The sequence below is a fragment of the Diabrotica virgifera genome, chromosome 2, assembly GCF_917563875.1.
Source record: "Diabrotica virgifera virgifera chromosome 2, PGI_DIABVI_V3a".
NCBI lineage: Eukaryota > Metazoa > Arthropoda > Insecta > Coleoptera > Chrysomelidae > Diabrotica > Diabrotica virgifera.
This window is the reverse complement of record NC_065444.1, coordinates 96,308,301-96,334,112: the sequence shown is the minus strand read 5'-3', so window position 1 is coordinate 96,334,112 and position 25,812 is coordinate 96,308,301. Positions and strand designations below refer to the sequence as shown.

Sequence of the window (25,812 nt, the reverse complement as noted above, 5' to 3'; positions counted from 1 at the left end):
AGATCGAATGATTGATTTGAGCCGATTTCGATTATCCTCTATCTGCCTGGCTCGAGCACTATCTATCAAATTTCTTATATCTAAAGATCGGTTTTCGTAACATTTTATAAAATTATCGCTCGATAAAACCGCTTCAATGTGATATCGATTTGTATTATGTTTATCTAGCACACCATCCATTCCAAATAATTTTGCAAATTTTGTAACTGGTGTGGTAACCAAACTTTGCAAACTTGTTGCTTTATTTTTACCACCTGAATTTGCGAAGATAGCACAGTGCTTACAAAAAAGTCCTTTCTTCAAGTCCGAAAACGCAATCCAGTTATATTTTTGGAGATAATCGTATCTCAAGTACCGCTTAACTAACTTGTTATTTTTGTTATGTTCAGAAAATGGAAATGAGTAGTTTTTTTCCGGAACCCACGTATTTTTCAAATAATTATATTTTTGAAAGTCTCCCAAACCACTCAAACCATCAACAACTCGACCAATGTCGTAGTTACTAACTTCATTGGACTTTTCTACAGCGACTTGCTTTAGAGTATTTTCATTATTAACTGATGTTTGCAAGCGCGGCTCCTCCTTAGGGTCAATTGGTCAATGACCCCCCTAAAATAATCTCATAAAAATACCAATTTTATTAAAAATATCTTTTATCTAAAACTTCACTCTGAAATATAAAATTCTCTCTCAGCAGTCTGCATTGGCAAAACAAATATAATAGATATAATAACGTCGCGCCTCGCGCTATACACAAGCCCGTGGCTGGGCCGTATTTTAAATTGTCTATATACAGTTCTTATGGCTTATGGACAAATGCATGTAAAATAGAAAAGAGACGGCAGATAGCAATTTCGTGGGCGAGAGTGGGAGTGACCTTTCCGTCGTATACCTCTAGTAGAGTCGACGGCCTCACGTTTAGTTAGTTACCGTCTGCTGACCGCACTTCACGGCAGGTCTATATCGATCGCGGCGTATTTGCGTAATTTATTTTGTTTTGTTGGATTTTTTTGTGATTGTAACAAAAACAAGATGAGTGTTGTTGACGAAATAATTGCCTTAAAATCTGCTGGAACACTAAATTATGAACGGCGGCTTGAGAAAAAAGAAAGTGGTCGACCAAAACCAAACATGAATTTAAAACAAACAACAAAGGATAGGGGTAAGGACATTCAAAGATATTTTAAAGAATCAATGTACAATTTGTGTGATTGGATTTGTGGCTGCAGTGTGAGAAATGCATTTTTTTGCTATCCGTGTTTACTGTTTTCGAATGACGCTGTATGGGCGAAAAATGGAGTAACTGACATTAAGCATTTAAAAGTGAAAATTACAAAACATGCCTCTTCAACTACTCATATAAATTCATCAATGAGTTACGCAAGTTTAGGACGTGTTAACATAAGACAGCAACTTGATAGTGTATATCGTAAATCTGTGCATGACTTTAATGAATTGGTATCTAAAAATAGGTATATTTTAAACAAACTAATCGACTGTGTAAAATTTTGTGGAGTTTTCGAAATTGCATTGCGCGGTCATGACGAAAGTGACAGCTCCAATAATCGTGGAATTTTTCTGGGCCTTATCGATTTTGTTTCTGAACTGGATTTAATGTTTAAAGAACACATTGAAAAAAGTACAGTATTTAAAGGAACATCGAAAACAATTCAGAACGATATTTTAGAATCAATGTTAGCCATTGTGCATACTCATATCATGAAGGAGATTGGCCAGACAAATTTTGTGGCCATTCAAGTAGATGAGACCACAGACAGCTCCAATAAAACGCAGATGATTATCATATTGCGATATGTATTAACTGGTATTGTACATGAAAGATTTTGGAAATTTGTTAACCCCCTAGGTACTACAGCACAACATTTAACTAATGTAATATTGGAAGAACTTCAATTATTAAAAATTAATGAAGCACCTGAAAAATTGATTGCCCAAAGTTACGATGGTGCATCAGTCATGAGCGGTAAACTGGGAGGAGTACAAACAAAAATTAAAGAAATATACCCAAATGCACACTTCATTCACTGCTATGCCCATCAATTTAATCTTATCCTCCAAAAAGCGGCGAGTCAACACAAACCGATAAAAATATTTTTTGCAAATTTACACGGATTTTCGTCCTTTTTCGGCCGATCTCCAAAACGTACGATGGTTCTGGATAGAGTGGTTAAAGTAAGGCTACCTAAAGCTGCGCCTACTCGATGGGCTTTCAATACAAAATGTGTTGAAATTGTATACACTTATAAAGATGATTTAAAATCTTGCTTAGAGGAAATTATTGATGAGGAGCAAGATGGTAACAATATAAATCAAGCAACTGGTTTAAAAAGACATTTGGAAGATGAGCATTTTTTATTTTGGTTAAATTTTTTCCATAAAATAATGCCCCATGTTGATATATTGTTTAAACAATTGCAAATGCGAGACATTGATGTTATATCTGTCAAAAATTGTATCCTGTCTTTTAACAACAATATCCAAATAATTAGAAATACTATTTTGGAATCAGAAGTACCAAGCACATCAACAGCAAAAAAAAGAAAAACTACTGCAGAGGATCCAAAGCGACGAACTGCACTTGAAATTTGTGATATTATTATATCTGAAATAAATCACAGGTTTAGTTTCAATGATCATCTCATGATTTCACAGTTATTCTACATAGAGAAATTTGAAGCATACACTACCAACTTTCCGCAAAATATTTTAAAAATGGTGACGGCTAATTATCCCACAGTGAATATTTCCAAACTAAAATCGGAACTTGAAGTCTTATATTGTCGTGAGGATTTTCGCAATAGTGCTGGTGCAGTAGCCATACTTCAGCTTTTTATTAACATGAATTTGTCTGAAACATTTTCTGAAGCAGTGAAGTTATTAAATATTTTGTGCACACTCCCTATGACAACCGTGGAAAGTGAGAGATGTTTTTCTACTTTAAAAAGAGTAAAAACATTCCTGCGTAATACGATGGGACAACCTAGACTTAGTGCCTTGTCTATGCTGAGCATCGAGAAAACGCTTGTCAAGAGCATTCCAAATTTCAATGAGAAGGTCATAGACTATTTTGCAGAACTAAAGGATAGAAGAATTGACTTAAAATATAAAAATATTTAAAGTAAGTTTCGTTTTAATAAATTTACAATTTATTATACTATAAATATTCCTATCTATATATCAGTCAATAACCTGTTCATACCATTTTTCCTATATTTTTTAAAAGATTTACTCTAAAAAAAGACAAATTTAATTTTCGGAAAACTAGGGTAAATAGTATTGAGTTTTATCTAAGTCTGTATTTTTTATCTAAAATATAAATGCTAAAAGATCTTTTAAATACTTTAAAAAATCAACAGTTTGAAGTTTTCAAACCAAAATGACCCCCCTGAAGATTGACCCACGAGCCGCCGCTGGATGTTTGTAATGTTGATACTGTTGTAAGTCGTTCTGGCACTACGAGATTCTGTTGAGAAGACGATGAGGAAGATGATCGGGATGACCCATTATCACCCACATCTTTAATTACTTTCTTCGGAACAACAGAAAAATACGAATTCAACGTATTCGTATTGTTTGCCCTCTTCATTTTCTGAAAAAAAAAAGAACATTTGTGATTCCGGCCAAACGAGAGATGGATATGCCCAGGTTTTTTAATTTGAGCCTAATAATAATTTGCAGTCACTTTTCGTTCAAATCGGAATCTATTAACTTTTGTATTTCGAAATAGCATCCTATATAGCGAACATCTGCGCTGGACGAGAGAAAACTGCAGAGTATTATTTACTCATTGCTGATGTATTCGTTCCGTTAGCAAACAGAAAATTATTCCTAACCTATCTATGGATTTTTACTCACCTGTCACCCTGGAATAAAATGATGATTACAATCCGGCAATATATATAGTGCACTGCACCTATGTCACCTCTATAACTACGATACGATAGTGTATATCGGGTAGACGATAGATACTTCAGAACGTTCAAATTTCTACACAATACACAACGATATAACTCCATAAAAAATATGTACATAGGCATTCTTATGTTTCTGTTTCTACACTGGACGTCGCCGGTGTCGGGATTCGCGCGGGAGGCGATGCACTTGCATTGGCGTAACCAGAGTTGAACAGACAGGCATTATGATTAATTATCATTATTACAGATTGCAGTATCTAGGTATTTCAAAATCCGTATGTGAATCCATTCAAAATAATTAATTTACAGAGTAAATAATTTAAAATATATTAACATAACATTATCCTGTGTTACTAGACAAGTTTATTTAAGGTGCATTGCCACCTTTGGGGGGGGCATGGCCCCCATGGCCCCCCTTATGACCACCCTTGCTGAGTCAGCCCCCTCCCCCCACTAAAGTATTAAATTCTTGCCCAGTGCAACGAACTCAAAATTTTTAATTTGCGGGATATGAAAGCTCATAAATAGTTCATAAATTAGGGCTATTTGTTTTTTAATTTCTGCAAGTGGGGGGGGGGACTCAACAGGAGTCAATGAGATTTGTATCGCGATACTGATACTTGCGACATGCATCGATACCGACCTCAACGTGAATTGGGGCCTTAACGTACAAATTTCTAAAGTACTTATGTTCGTAAAAATTAATTTTAGTTTCCTACCAGATTTAATAAAGGCATAACAAAGGATTTACAATTAAGTGATTCAGTTAATCTTGTTTACAGTTTTTCTGCTTATCGTCAAAAATTCCCGGAAATACAGGGATTAAAATTAGAAATAAATTAAAAAATGTGCCAGAAAAAATCAGGACTTAGATTATTGTTGAGAAAAGTTGAAAGTATTTTTGAAGGCAACTTTTCTGAAGATCTTACGACTTGATAAATTAGTTTATTGCATAAATTAAAATATTGTCGTATAACGGCAGTAGATGTAAAACCAACTTTTTTATGTCCAAACACATTTTTAGTAATAGAAGGCGGCAAAACTTTTTAGTTGGAAACTTTGAAAAATATTTAACTGTAAATCAATATACTATAATGGTTTAGATTCTTAATTACAATATCAGTTTTATGTGTCATTTCATTCGTTTTTTATGTGAAAAATAAATATGTATTAAAGATAAATGTTTATATTTAATATTTTGCTTTATTTATGAGTGTTTTTAATATGCATTTGTATGTTTGGGAAAATTTAAAAAAATTATCTGCGTATTTTTAGTAAAAGTACTTAATGCATAATATAATATGCGCATATTTTAGTAATGTTGTGTTGTATAGATTCCACTATTTTACGTATTTATAACTGATTACTACTTTTCTTTTCATTGATAATTTGTTTTACTTATGTACGTTTGGTTTAGGTTGGATTAGGTTAGTAAGTTGGAATGTCCGGTAGGTACCTACCTTTCTACTTCATCCAAGGGCGGATCCAGGGAGGGGGCCATGGCCCCCTCCGAGAATGTAAAAAATAGAAGTTTAAATATTTGTAGTTTTAAACACATATTTATATGTACAAAACATGGGATACAGCTGCTGTCTTCTGAACTATAATTGAACAAAAGCAGTAACAAAAGCTTCAAGAATGACAGGATGTTTTGTAAATCAAAATGTTGATAATTTTACAAAGTGACATTTGTTAAAACGACTTTGGCAGCCATCAATCGTATCAATTTCCATATTCTGTACACACAAAGAATAAAAAAGAAATTTAGCGTTACTTGGGTCACCAGCACTTAGAAAAAATGAGTTGGTTGGTAGTTTCGCACATTAAAAAAGGGATTGTTTTGCAAGTATTGCGTTTTATTTTTCCAATAAAAAATATGGTTTCAATAAAGGGATGACAGCCAAAGCCTTGTCACGAAACCTTTAACCTTAAATCTAAAGTGTATGATGATTTCAGAAATAAATGGAACAACCTAATCAGAATCAAAGACTATCAGTACCGAAAAGTACAACCTACCTTTCCTAAAAATAAATGGTTTGCCATTCTTCCATTCATAGATCGAAGACACATCACTATAATTATTAGATTACGTACAGGGCACTGTCTAACAAAAGAAAACTTGCATAGGATGAACCTGACAGACAATCCCTATTGCGAATATGGGTCCATAGAAAATCTTAATCACATATTTTTTGAATGCCCTATTAACTCCATTCCAAACTGGGATATCTACAATTTTTTCGCCAATAAAGGACTTCCAACCCCGATAACAATATATTCAATTTTACATAACGTAGATGAAGAATCAATCAGAGCAATTATGAAGTTTCTTAGCATAAACAGAATAAAATTATAATGCACTAGCTACAACTTATTTCTAATTCATGATTATTACTAATATATTATGTTTCTTATTGTACCTTGTACAAAAAGTAAATATTTAGTCAAAGTTATCACAATAGTCAATTTACTTCAAAAAATCAAGAAGTAGACATATTCGGTGGGCCCGACATGGTCATGAGCCAGTCAACTTCGAGACCGCCAACCTGATCGAGCTGGCCAAATTGCATAAAGCAAGGCCAATAACCAAGCAAGCAAGCAAGCAACCTTTAACATCTTTCGCCAGACTCATGGGCAAAGACGGAACCATACAAAACCATATCGCAACCCGCAATAAAAGTCAGATATTAACCAGATAGACTCTCAGAGGTCTAGACGGATACAAAAAAATAGAGAAAAACTACAACCAATAGTAGAGTCTATAGTGTTCTTATGTCGACAAATTATTCCTCTAAGAGGCCGTCGTGATGATGGCCTTCTGCTTCTGGAAGAAGATGCTGGACCTAGCAATGAGTGAATTGTTAAGGTTTCAAATAGCATCAGGAGATAAGACTCTTAAACAACATGTATCCACAGCATCTTCCCGAGCAACATACATTAGTAGTACCTTTCAAAGTCAATTGATAACATGTTGTGGTGAATATATGATTGAATAAATAATGAATCTTAAAAGTGCAAATTTTTACCCTATCATATTTGACGAAACGGCCGACGTATGCTACGTGGAACAGCTTTTTCTAAAGAGATACATACACAATAACAACATTCGTGAAGACTGTCAAGTTCATTGACGATTATGAGAAGATAAAAATGATTAGTGAAAATCAAGAATGAGTGTAGGAATCGGTACTGACTTTAATAATACTTTAAAAAGGATAAGTTTTGAATGTCTTTATGGCACTCAATAGTGTGTGAAAAGTACCTTAAAACTCACCATTGTAACCCAAATTTTTAAAAATTACCACCAGACCCCCAGGGTCGCATATACGTAAACTGCAGACGCACAAGGCATGGGCGAACGATTCGGCTTTTTCCGATTAGCGGGTGGTAGAGTGCGCTACACTCTAATACCCGAAAGTTAAGTTAGGACCGAAGGGTTGGGTCTTCCTCCTTTCCAAATTCGTAAAATTCGATATTTGTACATAAAGATAATTAAAAACGTTGATAATACGAATATATACTGTGTTTTATTTACATTTTTTAAACAGCCTTAAATAATTGTAGACGTATATTGGCATCACTATCAATCGTAGTAAACAGCAGACGTATAAAGGCTAAGTACGTCTGCACTCTACTACCCGCTAATCGGAAAAAGCCGAATCGTTCGCCCATGCCTTGTGCGTCTGCAGTTTACGTATAATATGCCCCCGGGTCACCCTTCCAAAAAAAAGTGCATGGCCCCTCCCGAAAATCGGTCCTGGATCCGCCCTTACTTCATCTGCAATACTAATAAAAATATGGACTCACTAATGCCATTTGAATGTTTCTTTATTCCTATATATTTTTCATTTATAGTCATATCAGCTGATTTTTATGCAATTTCCCACTGATTATGTGCTGAGCAAAAGTCCGCCCCCAATTACAGAATACTTTCCCATATTTTCATGGTGTGGGTACGTAATTTTATAATTTATAGTTTGTGCAAAAGTATAAATGAATAAATTTAGTTGCAGTTGTGCCAAAGTTCCGGAGTTCCCATTAACAACATTAGATATGCGGATGACACTGTCGTCTTAGCCGAAAATATTGAAAATCTTCAGAGACCGGTGAATATAATAGCGATATATCGCCTAGTGAGAACAATAGTGGCGAAACTCGAAAATTAACGTTTTTGAGTTAAGTCCATCAATCGACATCTAAATAGGCCCTCTTTTATGTGCAATATCGGCTAACAATTATTTAATTTCCTTATTACTAGAGGGCGCCTACAAGTCTTTATGGTATTGTGAATTTGTCAAATATTTTGATGCAATAACGACGAAAGCACACCAAACTTTATATCAATACTGGCGAATCTGTAATTACGCCGTGCCTACATGTAATTGAAATATTAGGTATTTTATTAAAGATAGTAGTACAATGTGCAATAGTGGCGAATAAGCACTTTTGTCTGTGTGGTCGTTTTTGCTTTTGTGTTCTTTTTAAAAAACTTCTGACAGAAAAACTCAGTTTCAATCGTTCTTAGATACTTAGAAATAGCAAATCAAGAAAGCGTCTATCCACTTTCGATCAGTATTGATTAATTCCACACTATCGAGAACCAATATTCATTTCTAAAAAGAAGTCTTACAAAATAAATCAATTCCTTCTACCCACAATCATTTCTTTAGTAGTTTGAAATACGAAACATACGTAAGTGAAATGATGAATTAAATTTGACTATTCATAGTTCTTTTGCTTACTTTTTATCTTGTATCATGTTTATCGTTTTCATAATTATTACTTAAGATCTTATTTTGTTATTTTTCTATTGTACTTTAGTTTCATTTTGCGCATAACTGGTGTGTACAATAAAATATTTTATTTGATGCGTTTAATTTATTTTTAAAAGTAAATTTTTTAATTATTTAAAACAGAAACTAAACTGTTGTAGTATAGTAGTATTAAAGTATAGTGGCGAAACATCAAATTACACACCTTCGATAATGCAATAATGGCGTAACGCAGAAAAAATATCAAAAATAAATACAATATCCATCTTTTCTTCAAATAAAATTACTTCTACTAATTGGTTTACATATCTAGAAAGCACATTATTAGAAAAATTTTGCAAAATAATTACCTATAAGTCAGTTATACTGTTTAGCAGTTTCATCAAAACTTCAAATACGATTATCTCTAAATGTTCATTTTGAAGTTTCGTCACTATTGTTCTCACAAGGCGATATAGCCAATAATACGGTCTAACAATGAACATCAATAAGACAAAATTTATGAGAATATCTAAAACTGAAAGACATGAGAATATCCTCATAAACGGAACCAATGTCATACAAGTAGACCAATATGCATATATTATCTTAGAACAATGATCAACTCCACAAATGATTACTTCTAGGAGATTAAAATTATAACAGAAAAGGCTAGAGCGAATTTTAACAAAATGAGAAAAGTGCTCTGCACAAAAGATCTAAAGTTAGAGTTAAGAGTAAGGTTGGCTAGGTGCTACGTTTTCTTGACTCTGTTTTACGGAACGGAAGCTTGGACCTTGAATGCGGAATCAATGAAAAAACTGGAATGATTCGAGTTGTGGGTATATAGAAGAATTCTGAAAATATCATATACAGAACACGTCACAAGCAAAGAGGTTCTGAGAAAGATGAATAAAGAAATGCAAGTCTCAAATACAATCAAAGCCAGAAAATTGGAATATCTCGGACATATTACATGTCGAGAGAGACACAACTTGCTGCAATTGATTGTGCAGTGAAAGATTCAAGAAAAAAGAAGCCTAGGGAGACACAGAATATCGTGGTTGCGCAACCTGAGAGAATGGTACGGATGTACATCAAATGAACTTTTCAGAGCAGCCGTCTCCAAAGTCCGAATAGCTATGATGATTGCCGACCTCCGTCGCGGAGATGGCACTTGAAGAAGAAGAAGTGCCAAAGTACTTTTTTTGAATATAATTTGCGAAATATATAGGAATATTATCCAAAATAGTATACATGACTTAATACACATACCGTTGAAGAGTGGTGTATCTTAGGTTTTAAGAAAATACCAATTCTGGAAATAGTGCAATAGAGAAAATTGAAAGTGCTCATTTGTATGCATACCGAACTTGTAATGTCTCCATGTCTAGCGAATGTTAGACATACATCCGAATTACGAAACGATGCTGACCTTGATCTGAGACGAGATTGGAGTAATTTTGTGTCTGTTTTCGGATTTAAATTCATTTGACCTACTAAGAGTTATGACCTAATCGTTGTCCAATCAGGGGACGCGCTGGCTGCAATAATCGAACCGCATCCGAGGTGACGTAGCATTCCTTTTACCCATTTCATCTGATTGTGTTGTGTGGCTTTTTAATATCGACAAGAAAATCGTTTAGCAACAGACATGGGCGGCACATTTTTTACACTCTGTGAAAACAAAAAGTAGCAATTTTATTTGGATTTCTATGTTAATAATAAGAAAGGTGAGAAACTGGAAAACAGTAAATAAACCAAGACAGCACAATACAGAGCGTCTGCGCAAGTTGGAACCATATGGGAAACTTTTTTATTATCCATTTTCCGGAAAAAGTTATTCTTCATAAAATGCTCTGCATAGTCTAAAACCTAACATGCAACTCTCAGACATCAAATTTTATCAATTTTGTACAATGTGTGTCAAAAAATGTGAATTTGGCTTAAGAGTAAAGTACCTTTATATTTCACAATATAAATGTACTTCACTCTTGTGCGAAATTTATATTTTTTTACTTCATCATCTTGGTGCTACAGCCCTTAGGAGCCTCGACCTTCTCAAGCTTTCTACGCCATGTTTTTTTTTATTTATCTCGTAAAAAATTGATAAAATTTTATATGTTATAGTTGTATCTTTGGTTTTAGATCATGCAGAGCTTTTTATGAAGAATAACTTTTTTCGTCAAATTAATAATAAAAGAGTTAGCATATTTTTAATAAATGAAAATGATAGTGGGTACAGTGATTTGAAAAAAAAAATAAAAAATGATTTTTTTTTCAACTAGAAGGATGTAAATGAACATTTAAATATAGTTTCAATTCCAAACAACTCTTCATAATAATAGTCGTACATACTCTTGAGCGACCATTTTCTTCCGAACGAACCAAATGAACCGAATGAGCCGAGCGCGTACAAATAAGTAAAAGCTAAGGTTATTCTAAATGTTCGTTCTATTCGCCGCGTTCCCATGTTGTGCTCATTTTATATCGGTGTTCGTCCGACCATGGTAGCAGAGAATCTGGAGTACACCCTACCCACTGAGCATCAATGAACAAATACTGGCTTTTGATCTTTCAACGGTTACCGACACTCCTCCCAAAATGATCGGCTCAGTTCATCAATTCGGAGAAAAATGCTCAGTACGCACCGGTCACTGGTCATGGTTATCGAAGTAAGCAAAGATCGGTAGTTACCGGTGATTTCTACATCACCGTAATTAAATTAGCGGCGAAATCATCTTTCATCACTAGTTAGCATGTAGCGTTAGCGAAGGTCATAATATGACCACTAAACAACAGTCACAGCTCTCCATTTAAATGAACTTATAGCCATGGTATTTAAAGGATAATTTCTTTGGATAAAGGTTTTATTCAAAACGGAGGTTTAGTTTATGTTTTATTTAAAACAACTTTGTGGCCTTTGTATTGTCTATATAGCCATGCATTTTTCATATAACCACCGAAAAGAATAAAACGACCAACGACAAAAATAAATTGTGGTATTTATCCAAAAATTCTGGACGTGAGAAGATTTGATAAATTTAAAACGAATGCGTTTAAGCTAAAATTTTTATTATTCGAAGTGAAAAAAAACTTTTGAAAGTAGTGAGTTCAAATCCGTTCGAAAGTGTTTTATTCATATTTTAAAATTAAATCAATTCAATTATTTTCAAAAATAGATAATAGGGCTGGATCCCGCTTACCAAAAAAATAAACTTTGCAATAAATTGCAATAAATTGTTTTTGTCTTGGCTTTTATATCTTATATTATACTGTACATATATTGACGATTTATCTTATTTTAGTAAATTGTACTTGTTGTTATTTGTTATTGATATTATGTTTTCTTTTGACTGTATGTAAGCTTTGTCCATAAAATTGTAAAAATTTTCAGTGACAATAAAGCATATTTCTATTCTATTCTATTCTATTCTAAAAAGTTTATTAATAGAGAGCAAGCTGAAAATATGTTAATAGCTTAACGGTGTTTAGTCGGACAAACTTTGATGTAAAAAAATACCTATGGGAACACTGTAACAGGGGAAGTTTTAATTGTGAAACTTGATTTTAATTGTGGAACAGTCATAGTGTTTATGACTGTGATTATTTCATTCATAGGAGATTCTGACCAATAGAAATAAAAATTAAAAATAAAAATTAGAGTGAAGATATCAATAAAATATTAGTTAAAATTATTTAAAAAGGCAATTTTAATCGTGAAATAATTTCAACGAATTACCCTCGATCTCTAAAATTATTATCCACTTGTTGCCCTCGTGCCACTTTGACATAATTTCACTCCCTTTCGGGTCGTGAAATCTGTCAAAGTTTCGCTCGGAAAATAAATCGATAATTTTAGCAGGAAGTTTACTCAATAGCAAACTTTATAAAATATATGAAAAATATTTCCCACAAATATGTTGGGCATTTTAATAAGTTCGACACGTAGAACAAGTCAAATGACAGGAACTATGTTGATGATAAATATTAGCAGTCTAATTTTTGAATAAGAGTGTCAGGTACTAGTACACTTTAGAAGATCAAAAATAATAATTTTTTTAAAGATTTTTTTTCTCAGAACCTTTATTAAAAATGAACATAAAACTTTTTACTTATTAATAGAACTCTTAGAAAGCACAAAAAATATAGTCCAAGTAATGAAGCTTGAAATAGGACAAAACCTCGCAATTTTTACAGAATGAATCGATTTGCTTAAAAATTTGAGAATACGTAGTGGATAGTCCAAGGATCAAAATCTATATGATGCCGAAAGGCGCTTTTACCATGGGGGTGGTTGCCACTCCCTCTTGGGGGTGGAAATTTTTTTATTATATTTTGACCGCAAAAGTTGGTAAAAACGTTCATTCTAAGCAAAAAATTTTCTATACATTTTTTTGATAAAATTAATAGTTTTCCATTTATTCGCCATCGAAAGTGTTAGTATTATATCGAAAAATCAATGTTTTTAATTAGTTTTCTGCTAATAACTCCAAAAGTTTTCGTTTTATGAAAACAAACTTACTTAACAAAAATGTACTATTTGAAAAAATAAACAAAACAGAAGACCAACAGTAATCAAGATATACTTTATTATATGTTAGCTCTTCTTTGTCAAATGCTAAATATTGTAGTTTCAAAGTCAAAAGACGGGAAAAATATGCATTTTTCGAGAACAACTAGTTAAAACTAATTTAAAGAACTTAAAAATATGTATCTCCAGAAATAAAAAGAAGTCTCTAGCTCAAAAATTAAGTGACTTATAATGAAAAGAATGCCAGTCCCTATTTTTTTCAGCGCAAAAGTGGTCGGAAGCAACCCCGTAATCACCACCCTAATTAAATCTAGTGATTGACCTGATTTGGTCTTATTGATTTATGTATTATTAATAGGTTCGAGAAGTTTGACCGACTTAGAATGATTCGTTTAAAAAAAAAAAATAAGTTAACAGCGATTAACGAATTTTTGTAGTTTGGAAAAAATGGCTTTTTCTTCTGAATAGAAAGATTAGCATCAGAGATGTGAAAAAATGTATAAATATTAAATTGTAGCTAATTTAATTCCCAAGAATTTGGTTCGAAAAAAATTTTTCTATGATAAAAATTAAGTGAGCTATTGACAATTAAAACTTGTAATAGCATGCAAAAACCACCTTTACCAACCCTTTCAAAGTCACCTCTTTTTGTGACTAAGAATTTTAATAAGATTTAATATTAATAGGCTTGTAGATCTTGTAAAGGCCTACAAAATTATTTTATACCAAACTTTCTAAGATACAAAATAAAAAAGTTACGGTTAAAAAATCAATATATTTTTTTTTTTGAGAAAAAAAAGAGAAATCCAATTGTAAGCATAATAATGTAAGTTAGCGGTGTTTTTAGTCACTGGCCTTATTCATTCTTCTTTATTTGTGTATTATTAATAGATTCTAGAAGTTTGACTGGTTTAAAATGATTAGTTTTTAAAAAACTGAAGTTAAAAGCGAATAAAGAATTTTTGTAGTTTTGTACAAAATGCCATTTTCTTCAGAATAGAAAGATTAGCATCAAACATAAGAAAAAATGTTTAAATATGAAATTGTAGGTTATTTCATTCTTAAGAACTTGGTGTAAAAATTTTTTTTCTACGACAAAAATTGAGTGAATAGTAAATGAGTATACTATAGAAGAACATTGATTTTTTCCATATAAAACTAACACTTTCGATTGCGAATAAATAGAAAACTATTAGTTTTATCAAAAAAATGTATACAACATTTTTTGCTTAGAATGAATGTTTTTATCAACTTTTGCTGTCAAAATATAATAAAAAATTTCCACCCCCGAGATGGGGTGGCAACCACCCCCATAATAAAAGCGCCTTTCGGCATCATATAGATCTTGTTCCGTGGACTATCCACTACTTATTCTCAAATTTTCAAGCAAATCGATCCATTCTGTAAAAATTGCGGGGTGAAAAGCTTCGGTTCCTGGACTAATATATCTTTTTTCATTTATGCACGTACACTAATATTGTAGAGGAATGTTTCTTACGTGACAATTTACCACAATTTGATCAAAAAATAAATAAAAAAATATGAAAAAAAAATTTTTTAAGAAACGCTTTTCTTTAGTTACGATTGACTAAAATTAAAAATATTATAAAAAAAAATCAACCAAAAAGCAAAAAATAACAAAAAAATGAAAAAATCTAACACATCCATCAAAGAAAAGCGTGGCGCGTGTTCATCGAATAAACGGTTTTCGCCCCACGCTTTTCTTTAACGAATGTGTTAGATTTTTTCAATTTTTTTTTTATTTTTTGCTTTTTGGTTGATTTTTTTATAATATTTTTAATTTTAGTCAATCGTAACTAAAGAAAAGCGTTTCTTAAAAAAATTTTTTTCATATTTTTTTGTTTTTTACTTTTTAGTCTTACACTTTTTAAACATTAAAATATATCGTCAAGTTTATTAAAATATGTATAAAACATATGATGTACTAACATGAAAAATAGTTGGAATCGGCAAAAAATTTGAAACTTTATTGTTTATTAATGAGGCATAACGTAAACAATTAACGTAAAAAGGAAATTATGTATTGTTCATATCATTAGCTATACAATCCCTAAAAGTTTCAAGTTTTTACATTGTAAAAAACAAGAGAATTGAAGCGTTTTCCATTAAAATCGTTTTTTTTTTATTTAAACAATTAATAAACAAGAAAAAAAGTTTTTATTGACTATTCGTGTATTGTTCCCGCGAATGCATATGTCTGCAAATTTTCATTCATTTGCATTGAAGAAAAGGCAGTCAAATTAACGTCTGAAGATTTGTCGCAAACTATTGAACTAAATAAAAGCGTTTAAAAATAAATATTTTTTAACCATGAAAACTGAAGAAAAACGGGCGACTTTTTCACAAAAATTAAATTTCCGTAAAATCTTTTTTTGAGGAATTTTTTACTAATGGTGGTAAATTGTCACGTAAGAAACCTTCCTTTTTCAAAAGCCGTACAATTTTTTTCTTTCAGAGGTCCCAGTCCTGAGATTGAGGATCCAATTGAGAGTCCGCCATCGTAACTACTTTTTTTTCGAGGCCTCGACTTTGGCGCCCTCTACAATATTAGTGTACGTGCATAATAGAAAAGCTATATATTTTTTTGTATTCTCTAAGAGTTAGATATTAAATGTGTAAAAAGTTTTATGCTCATTTTTAAGAAAGGTTCTGAGGAAAAAAATCTTTAAAAAATGCTTATTGTCGGTCTTCTAAAGTGTACTACTACCTTATGAAAGAGTAACAAATCAATTGGAAGTTCTGTCCGACAAAATACATGCGACGATTTCGTAGTCTGATGGCCAAAATCTGTAACCTGCTCCACAATTAAAACTTCCCCTGTTCCAGTGTTCCCGTACATCAAAGTTTGTCTGACTAGATACCGTTAAGCTATTAACAAATTTTCATCTTGCAATTAATCAAGTTTTTGGTACGCATGATCCAGGCCTATAAATATTTATTCTCAAAAATAAATTTTTATTTATAAATACAATTTAAGATCCTCTTCAAGTTGGTATAATTAATACAAAATTGTAATACAACTCCTCATTAAACGATCAATATACTAAGTACTTATTACTGGTTATTGATAATGGAATATATCAATTCATTGTTCTTATTCTTGTTGCAGATAATGTGAATCAGTTCTCGCGATATGGTAGTTGCTTATCACTGACATAATTGACCTCCAATTTCATATCAGCTGCTTCCTAGAGTAACTACTGTACAATTTGTGACGATGTTTCTGGGAATTCGAAGGGCCATGTGAATAAACAGGTAAGAGTATTTTCCAAAATTAATCATAGAATCATTTTCACAGAATATTGATTTATTTACTTTTTTTTTTCACTCGTTGATATTAATCTCAAATATTATCATGGATTTATTACATCACATTCGTATTAATAATGTGAAGATAGGTAACTAATTGTATAGAAGAAAACGTTGAAATTAGAGAAATAAGTAAAAATAAAATAAAAATTCCATTTTTATTCAGTTGCAATGCGAAGGCAAAACAATCTTATTTTTCAATTAGAATACGGAGCGCAGTCCAGCCCTCTGAATCGACGATTTTCGACTCTTATTGGAGTCTCATAGGAGAGAACGTAGGCCTGCTACTCCATACTCCAATTGACCAACACCGAGAGTTTATCCCCCACACCGCAACTGACGTGAATGGACTAGGTGACTAGCATCATCTGGCAATTGAAAGATGAAGTAGTTTTCAATCCTAATAGCAATATTAATAATATTTAAAAATATTAAAATATTACTAAAAGATTTTTAAATTGAAAACTTATTGGTCCATTCTCTTGGTAACACCTCCATAGCTTCTAAAATTTGCAAGCCAGATGGATGCTGAAGCGAAGAAGACAAGAGGGAATTCAAAAACTTACAATTCACGACCCCGTCTGTTCAGCTGGTAAATTCCAACAGAAAATGGACCTAGTTACTCAAAGAAGTAACGACCCATATAAAAATAAAATAAAAATTCCATTTTTATTCAGTTGCAATGCGAAGGCAAAACAATCTTATTTTTCAATTAGAATACGGAGCGCAGTTCAGCCCTCTGAATCGACGATTTTCGACTCTTGTTGGAGTCTCATCGGAGAGAACGTACGCCTGCTACTCCATACTCCAATTGACCAAAGAGTGTATTTCGGACAATCCGAAATTTCTCCACAAATTCCCCTGATTTTTTTAATGGATGCAGCGCGTAAATAAAAAAATCGTAATTGTCAATAATTTTTATTACAAAATTAATGCATTTTGACTAAAAAAAAATTGTATATTAACTTAATACATGGGCTATATTTTATCATATTGCCAAGCTAATGAGCTCTCACGTGAAACAAAGTAGTCTGCAAAATGATCTTTTACTTCCGTACCACCAGTGTCAAACCGCAAACCAATGCGAGATATGTCATTTAAAGGGCTCTCATAACAATATCATCTGCTAATTTTGTTTCCACTTCTAGTACCCGGTGAAAATGCGCCATTTATTTGCTAAAACTTTAAAAGCATCACATACAAAAGTTGTTTTTATGTTGTACATTGGAAAACTGATATAATTCAGCGATTTTTAAATCGCAGTGGAGGCACCCTCTGGATTTTCTGACATTGATTTTTTTGTCTAGGCCTAGAGGGCTAGCCTTAGTCTCTCCATTTTCTCTGTAATTTGCTTTACTTGTTGTTCTTATAATACTAAAATTATCTATTTTCCTATTTAATGTTCGTTTCACCTTTTTGAACGATTTGATGTTAAAAACCACCGAAGTCAGATCAAATTGTCCATCAAATTACCAATGGCGGAGAGAAATATATTTTCTAAATTAAAATTATCCGATTGAATTATTCTTCTTCTTTACGTGCCATCTCCGCGACGAAGGTTGGCAATCATCATTGCTGTTCTCACTTTTGACACTACAGCCCGAAAAAGTTCAGTTGAGCTGCATCCAAACCATTCTCTGAGATTTCTCAGCCAGGACATTTTTCTCCTACCTATGCTGCGCCTTTCTTGAATCTTTCCCTGCATAATTGAATTACAAATACGTACAAATAATAAATATTTATAAGCCAAAATTACTTGGTTAAATTATAAAAAATACAAAAATCAATTTTAATTATGCACTTCATAATTATTATAATCAAGCACGGACGGGCACAGTGCCCCTATGTTGGCATCTATCCATAAAAAGTTGTCAATTTGGTATTAATTATGTGAATTCCTCTTCACTTGTTCTTAGTTTAAAGACATCTATCCGCATTGTTTTTTTTAAAGATACTTTTTCTCTATTCTTTCATGTTAATATTTATTTCGCTCTAACTATACGGTGGTTACTACCACTTGTTACGTTGTTTATTGTTATGACGTCTTCGAACATTCATTTGTTGTTTGAGAGAAAAAAATCTATTTAATTTTTGGTAGTAACATTAGGTGCGATCCATGTCCACTTTTTGTTGTGTTTCTTTTTGTAAAATATGTTCATAGCATACATGTTTTCTTGTTCAAGGTATTCCGTAACTTTTTCTCCTCTTGTATTTCTTGTGCCGAATTTCCAATTTTGTTTTCAGTCTTCGATCTTTCTTCCAATTTTGGCGTTAAAATCTTCCATTATTATTATTTTTTTTAGATTCTTTGTTGCTGTCTATAGCTTTTTTAAGGTCTTCGTAAAAGTATTTACCTATTTCAATCATCAGTTGACTTTTCAGTATTTGTTTCATCATCAGTTGCTTTTTCAGTTGGAGCATAAACTTGCACAATCTTTATTCTGGTTTGTGAATTTAGTTTTAACCCTGTCTGAGATGTTATGAATTATTTGAATTTGTGATTTTCTCTTTTTGTTGATTAAGAAACTTATTCCATCTTGTATATGGTCTTCCTTGCCTTTATAGTAGCGCCTGTTGCCTGCATGTAAGTCTACATTTCCTTTACCTCTTTTTTAATTTCTGATAGTCCCTTTATGTCTCAATTCATGTTCCCAATTTCCTCTTCCAGTTCGTAGAGCTTTTATTACACATCATAATATAAATACAAATTCGTAGAGACTTTTGTCATATTGATAAAATATATGACTTACTCCGAAAATCGAGCTAAGTATTAGATTCATATATCTTCTTCTTTCTCCTCTTCTTTATAAGCAATTCTGCTTGTTCATTGGCGGATTGATATACCCTATTCCACGAATATATGACCCTCTTGGATTATCTCGACAACGAATATTTTGCTGTGTAAAATAAGAATAATGAAAGTAAATTGAAAATTACATTGCTGTTTATTGGAATAATAATTAGAGCCATTTACTTTCGCACTTCCTATGTTGTACACTAAAATATTCGCTGTCGCGATAATCCAAGAGAGTCGTATATTCGTGGAATGACCCATATCCCTATGGAACCCATCACTCTATGTTTATCGCGGTCGGCCGATACTTATTCTACCGATTGGTGATTTATCTCTTGATATTTTGACCACACATGCCTCCTCCTTTCTGCTTATGTGGTTATCCCATCAAACATCATCTATCCGGACAGAGGCAGGAGAATTCGACGATATCAAAATCAAACGTGGGGTCCGTCAGGGATCTATACTATCCCCACTGCTGTTTAACATCTACTCTGAGGAAATCTTTCAAGAAGCAGTGGATGATGTTGAAGCCGGAATTCGAATTAACGAAAAATGTATCAATAACATAAGACAAGCAGACGACACGGTGGTATTCGCTAACAGTTCTGTATCCATCCAGGAATTAATGAACAGAATCGCAGAAGTCAGTAAGAGATACGGACTTTCACTAAACACTAAGAAAACAAAATGTATGATGATCTCTAAGAATGAACAGCAATTTGCACGAATCAGTGTGAATGTGTGAATGGTCAACAAATAGAAAGAGTAAAAACATACACCTACCTTGGCACGAATGTCAATGAAAATTGGGACCATTTCATAGAAATCATATGTAGGATAGAGAAAGCAAGATCTGCATTTAAAAAAATGGTAAAATTATTTAAATGTCATGATTTGACGATAACCATAAAAGTCAGATTACTTCGATGTTATATATCTTTCCTATACTGTTGTACGGACTTGAGTCGTGGACTCTCACAGACGCCACCTGCAAGAAAATTGAGGCTTTTGAAATGTGGCTGTATCGTCGAATCCTGAAGATATCTTTACCGACCACGTTACTAATGAGGGTGTTTTGTTGAGAATTCAAAAATAAAAAGAGCTTTTAATCAAAATAAAAACAGCCAAAATCGAATACCTTGGTCACATCATAAGGAACAGTGAAAGATATGGACTACTGCAACTAATCTTGCAGGGAAAAGTAGAAGGAAAGCGAGGACCAAGAAGGCGAAAGATTTCCTGGCTGAAAAATCTACGTACGTGGTTCAACACAACCACTACAAATATTTTCAGAGCAGCAGTGTGCAAATTAAAGATTACCATGATGGTCGCCAACATCTGAAACGGATAGGCAGTACAACAAGAAGAAGGATTCTTTTTTAAATTTAGTGTCAATTCATTTATACACTGTACGTTACATTGTCTTCTAATGTCTTCATTCCCCTTTCGATCTCTCAGCGTATTTCCTGTAATTCTTCACAGTACTCTCATCCCTGCCATTTCCAGTAGTCTTTGTGCTGTGGCTGTATCGGGTCTTGTTTCTGATGCATGTGTCATTATTGGTCTTATAGTGGCTTTATAAATTCTTGACTTTATCTCAGTGTTAATGTCGGTCTCGCCATATACTGTTATTAAGACTTCCTTTTTGTACTTGATTTGTCATTTCTGTGTCAAGGTGTTCGTAGCTTGACAATGCAATTCCAAGGTACCTTATTTCCATTATTTGTTCAATACCTATACCATTAATTTCTATTTTGGTTCTTTGGTTCTAAATGTGATTGGTTCTTTACTAATTACTATTGTTTTAGTTTTCCGAGATTAAATTGTCATCTTGAATTCTTTTGCTCTAATGTCAAATCTGTGGACTAATATGTGCAGACTATCTTCATCTCGGGCTATCATTATTGCGTCGACTGCGTAACAGAGTATTTTTACTTCTTTGTTTCCCATTCTGTATCTTCTTCCTTCATTTGCGCTTTTGATGATTTCATCCATGATTAAATTGAATAGCATAGGATTTAATGAGTCTCCCTACTTATTTCGCTGCCTACATTTGTCTATAGGTTCCATCTATAGGTAAGTTGTCCATCTATTCTGACTTCCATTTTGTTGTTTTGGAAGATTTCTCTATTTTACAGAAAATGGATTACATCTTTGAGTCTTACTCTGTCTAAAGTATTCTTAATGAAACCTTGATGCGTAGTAAAAATCTAAAAAAAAATTAGAAAGTGAGTTCTATTGACATTCTGATTTTTCCCAAATTATGAGCCACATATACGGGGTGGTGATTATTTTATTGCTACTCCCTGCTTCCTGCTTCCCTAATTATTTTACACATTTTATCAAAACACATGAGAAACTATTTGTAGAGGATTGAAATCTGTATTGAAAACAACTGTTAAAATTGTTGTAAATAAAAATAATAAAAATAAAATTGTTGCTAAAATAAATAAGATTTTCACACAATTACGCCAAAGTTAGGCCACACACAGTGCTATAATGTGTATCTGTTGCGTTCGGTCACAATGAAGTTATTAAGATCAACCATATTTGAACTGTTAAAACTGTTATTTTATCATTTCTTGTTTAAAAAATTATAAAATTTATAAGATACCCTCAGTTGAGAAGAAAGTATTAATAATAAAGATGTTTTATTCAGTCAATAGTGTGCGCACTGTCAGTTAAATAATAACGTGGGCCTAACTTTTACACACATACCTACTGTGGCAAATGTAGGTATTTTTCAAATTTTTGTACCTAATGTGTTAAAATCATAGAGCAATTTTAACTTTTATTTTTAATACAGATTTTAATCCTCTACAAATAGCGTCTTATGACTTTTGATGTAAAATAATTAGGGAAGCAGGAATTTAAGAGTTTAGAATTCTACATTGAGTTTCCTATGACCCGTTTTACGATTCACCACCCTGTATGTGTATTAGGGTGGAGTGAAAACTGGCTCGAAAAAAAAATATCCTTAAATCAATTGACCTATATGTGGAAAAGTTGCCTAATATAATGGTCTATTGTAGAAAAAAAAAGTGGCTTAAAATATTGCCATCTTCTACTGCCCATTTGACCGTGAAATGTAAAAAATTAAAGATAAATATTTTTTAAAGCCGTGATGCAGCTCTTCTCTTATTTCCATAAAAAAGTAATCTTTGATGAAAATAACCCAGAACTCAGTGCGTGGAGGTAGCTGCATATCGAGTTCCACCGCCCTCTCTCCCCTTTTTTGTACTTTTGTGATTAATGTTCATTAAAAACTTGAAGATATTGACTTTTTGTCTCGAATACTCGCAAACTAGCTCTAGAAGCAATTCGTGCCCTTAAAATCCATCCCTTGCTGTATTTCCACATACAGCAACTGACGCTTCTGTTACTAATTTGATGCACCTTTCCACTGCTTGCGTATGGCATGGATATTTTAGAATTTCAATTTCAGCTGGAACATCTAAAATCATTTCTTCTAGTTCTTCATTGGAAATACATTTTGTCAGGGGAGGTTCTGTTATTGTTGTCGACTGCCAGTCAATCATATCGATGTAGTCTTCAGCATAAAAATTTAAAGATGGCAATTTGAATTCCCGTATTTCTTGTTGGTTTGCTGTTTTCCTACACTTCAATAATCTTCTAAGGCCTAATTCTCTCACTGTTTTCGGCTGAACAGCGAACGGCTGTTCACCGTTCAGCGAAAGCTCAAGCTGTCTAATAATTTCATTCTTATTACCAGTATTTACTGCTGTACCATCAGAACCTATAGCCTGCAAATTTGAAACGTCAAAATTATGCTCCAAAAATTCTAGAATGCTCTTCTTTATACTTTCCGAATTGCCAGATGCAGGAGTTAAATGACCAATATATTTGGATCCTGGTTCTGAAGCTAGGACTATATGCTCCTCAATCTTCGTTTTCGTGGACAAACTTACTTCTTCACTAGTTTGAACTAACGTTTGGTCTTTTCTTCCATCAAAATATATTCCATATACCAATTCAGAACCTTCTTCTTTATCTTTTCTCTTGAGCTCAAATCGAGCTTACGAATTTTGCTGCGGTCGACAATTTTTGATGAATCTTCTGTAGTAATTATTCCTATATCTTTTAACGCTGCACTAACAAGAATAATTGCTGCCGTCCTATCAGAAACACCCGTTCTGTCACATGCCTGTGCTACACTTGGTAGTTTTATTCTCATCTGAGAAGTTGAAGGAGTATCGACCCTGTCTTCTAATTTAATGACATTTTCTTCTGATGAACTGTTGTTTGAAGTCTCTTCTTCTAGATTAGATGACACTGACTGGTATGCTCTGCCAATTAAAGATTCTTTGTATTGATCATCATATTCATCATGCCTGATTCTCCTTTCCTCGGTTTTACTTTTACGCTTCCATCTCTTTTCGAGTACTTTTGTAGTTTTTTGATCAACTCTACCGATTACCATTTTACACGAAGTTCTTTGGTCGGTTAGAAATTCACGTTCTTAAAAAGTCTTTACATTTGCATAAAGATATATCAAAGAGTTTCTTTTCGGCCAATTCTCTAAATAAAACAACCTGTTTTGAATTATTAAGTTTACCGTCCTTTTTTAGCCGTTTCATTATGTTACGATATTTACCGTGGTATTCTCGAATTTTATGTAATATTTGTTGGTCTGATACAACACAAATGGAACTTTTCTGTCACAAGTTTTTCAAGTCTTTTATTAAACGGGAACAGACATCATCAGCGAAACTAGGTCTTTGTTTACTTTGTTGTACAACAATTTCTTGTCGACGATATAAGTAACATTTAATAATATCCGCGTAGGTCGGCAACACATTGTTCTTAAATGGTTTTGGTACACCAAACACAGGGCACAATGAATCACTTCGCGTAAAAGACATTTTTTACATACGTTAACTGCTCTAATGCTTCCAAACAACTAAAATATTTCAACAACATAAATCAGCGGGGGCAGACGATACGTAGGTCTACGACCACAACCGATTTATTGCGACGGAGTTCGTGGAATCCTGTTAGCCTCGTTGGCGCTAAGCCGGCGCAATGCGGTGTCAAAGAGCATGTAGTATTGTTTCAAGGTCATTATATTGAGTTGCTATTTGGTTCTAGGAATGTTTTGTAATACCTTCTTGACGTAATTATCCAGTAATAATTATTCATAAGATATTAGTGACAATAATAAGATATTCTATATATATTTTTAAATATAGGGAAAATTCCAATTTTCAAAGCGGTTTGGGCAGTAGAAGTTTTAAGTTGATTGACCTGAGATTTTTTTTGGTCAATACTGGTAGTAAAAGGCAACTTTTCCACACATAGGCTTTAGGGAATTACGAAAAAAAAAATTTCGCTCCACCCTAATGTGTATTTCTAATTTTCATATTAAAGAATACTTTTAAATTGATTCGTAGTGAAGGACCTAGTTATATATTTTTCTTGTACATATATAGAACAAGCTTTTTAATTCCATCATTTGTTTATGTCGTCGGCATCTTTGTATTCTCGCTTTATTGATAAGGCATCCAAAGCATCCGCCACTAGCTGGAGAACTGCCAGCCCCAGTTTTATTCAGCTTAAAATTTGAATATCAGCATCCCCGTTTGATCAGTTAACACAACTTCGACCTCGCAAAAGTGCATGGCCGGTGGATTTCACTTCGAATTTGAAACAAATTCAGATGTCGAGTAACATATTCCTGGAATATTTCCAGAGATCGCTGCCATATGTTTAAGACCTCCATTTTTCTTTTCTGCGATAAACAAAAGTGGACGCACTGCTCTAAAAATGATGAACGATTTAGTGTAAAGTAAATGTTAAACAAAATAATTAATAAAAAAAGACTAAGTTTTCACTCTAATGGCACATAACATATCCCACCAGAATGAAAACAATGGGAACCTTCTCTGGTTACACCTCCGAGGCTTCTACAATTTGCAAGCCATACGGATGCTGAGACTAAGGAAGATGAGGGAATTCTACAATTTACAATTCACGTCACATCTGCTCAGCGCGGTAAAGTTCCAACGAGACTGGTTCCCTTCATACTCCACACAGAGTAAATGTAAATCAAAAATGAATAACCATTTTCAATTTCATTGCAAAACGAAAATACAGCCGAACCATATTCCAGTCCAATCAGAGAGTGCTGCAAGCACCTCTACCGGTTTCGAAACTTATTAGTCTCTCATCAGGAGGCACATATGCTGCTCTCCCTGATCCAACCAAAACAAACCCCAGCGTGCAGTCCCGAATTGCAACGAACGAAATGGCATAGATGCCCTAGCGGCAACTGCTAGCAAAAGACTAAGTTTTCACTCTAATGGCACATAACATATCCCACCAGAATGAAAATAATTAATGTTTCTCTAATTGTTTCGTAAACACATATACAACATATTTAGGAGAGAACATATGACGATGATGCGATTGCGCTCAGTGGGAGCAACAAGACATAATAGGGAGTCA

At 33.2% G+C, this 25,812-nt stretch overlaps 1 protein-coding gene across 1 annotated transcript in view; it reads left to right on the top strand.

Annotated features, from left to right (window-relative positions):
- The window catches only part of LOC114326389 (transmembrane protein 198), a 270,298-nt gene that overhangs the window by 120,555 nt on the left and 123,931 nt on the right, over positions 1–25,812 (top strand). The window contains exon 2 of the mRNA XM_028274749.2: positions 16,351–16,496. The gene's annotated coding sequence lies outside the window, so the exon portion shown is untranslated. The remainder of the gene's footprint in view (positions 1–16,350; positions 16,497–25,812) is intronic.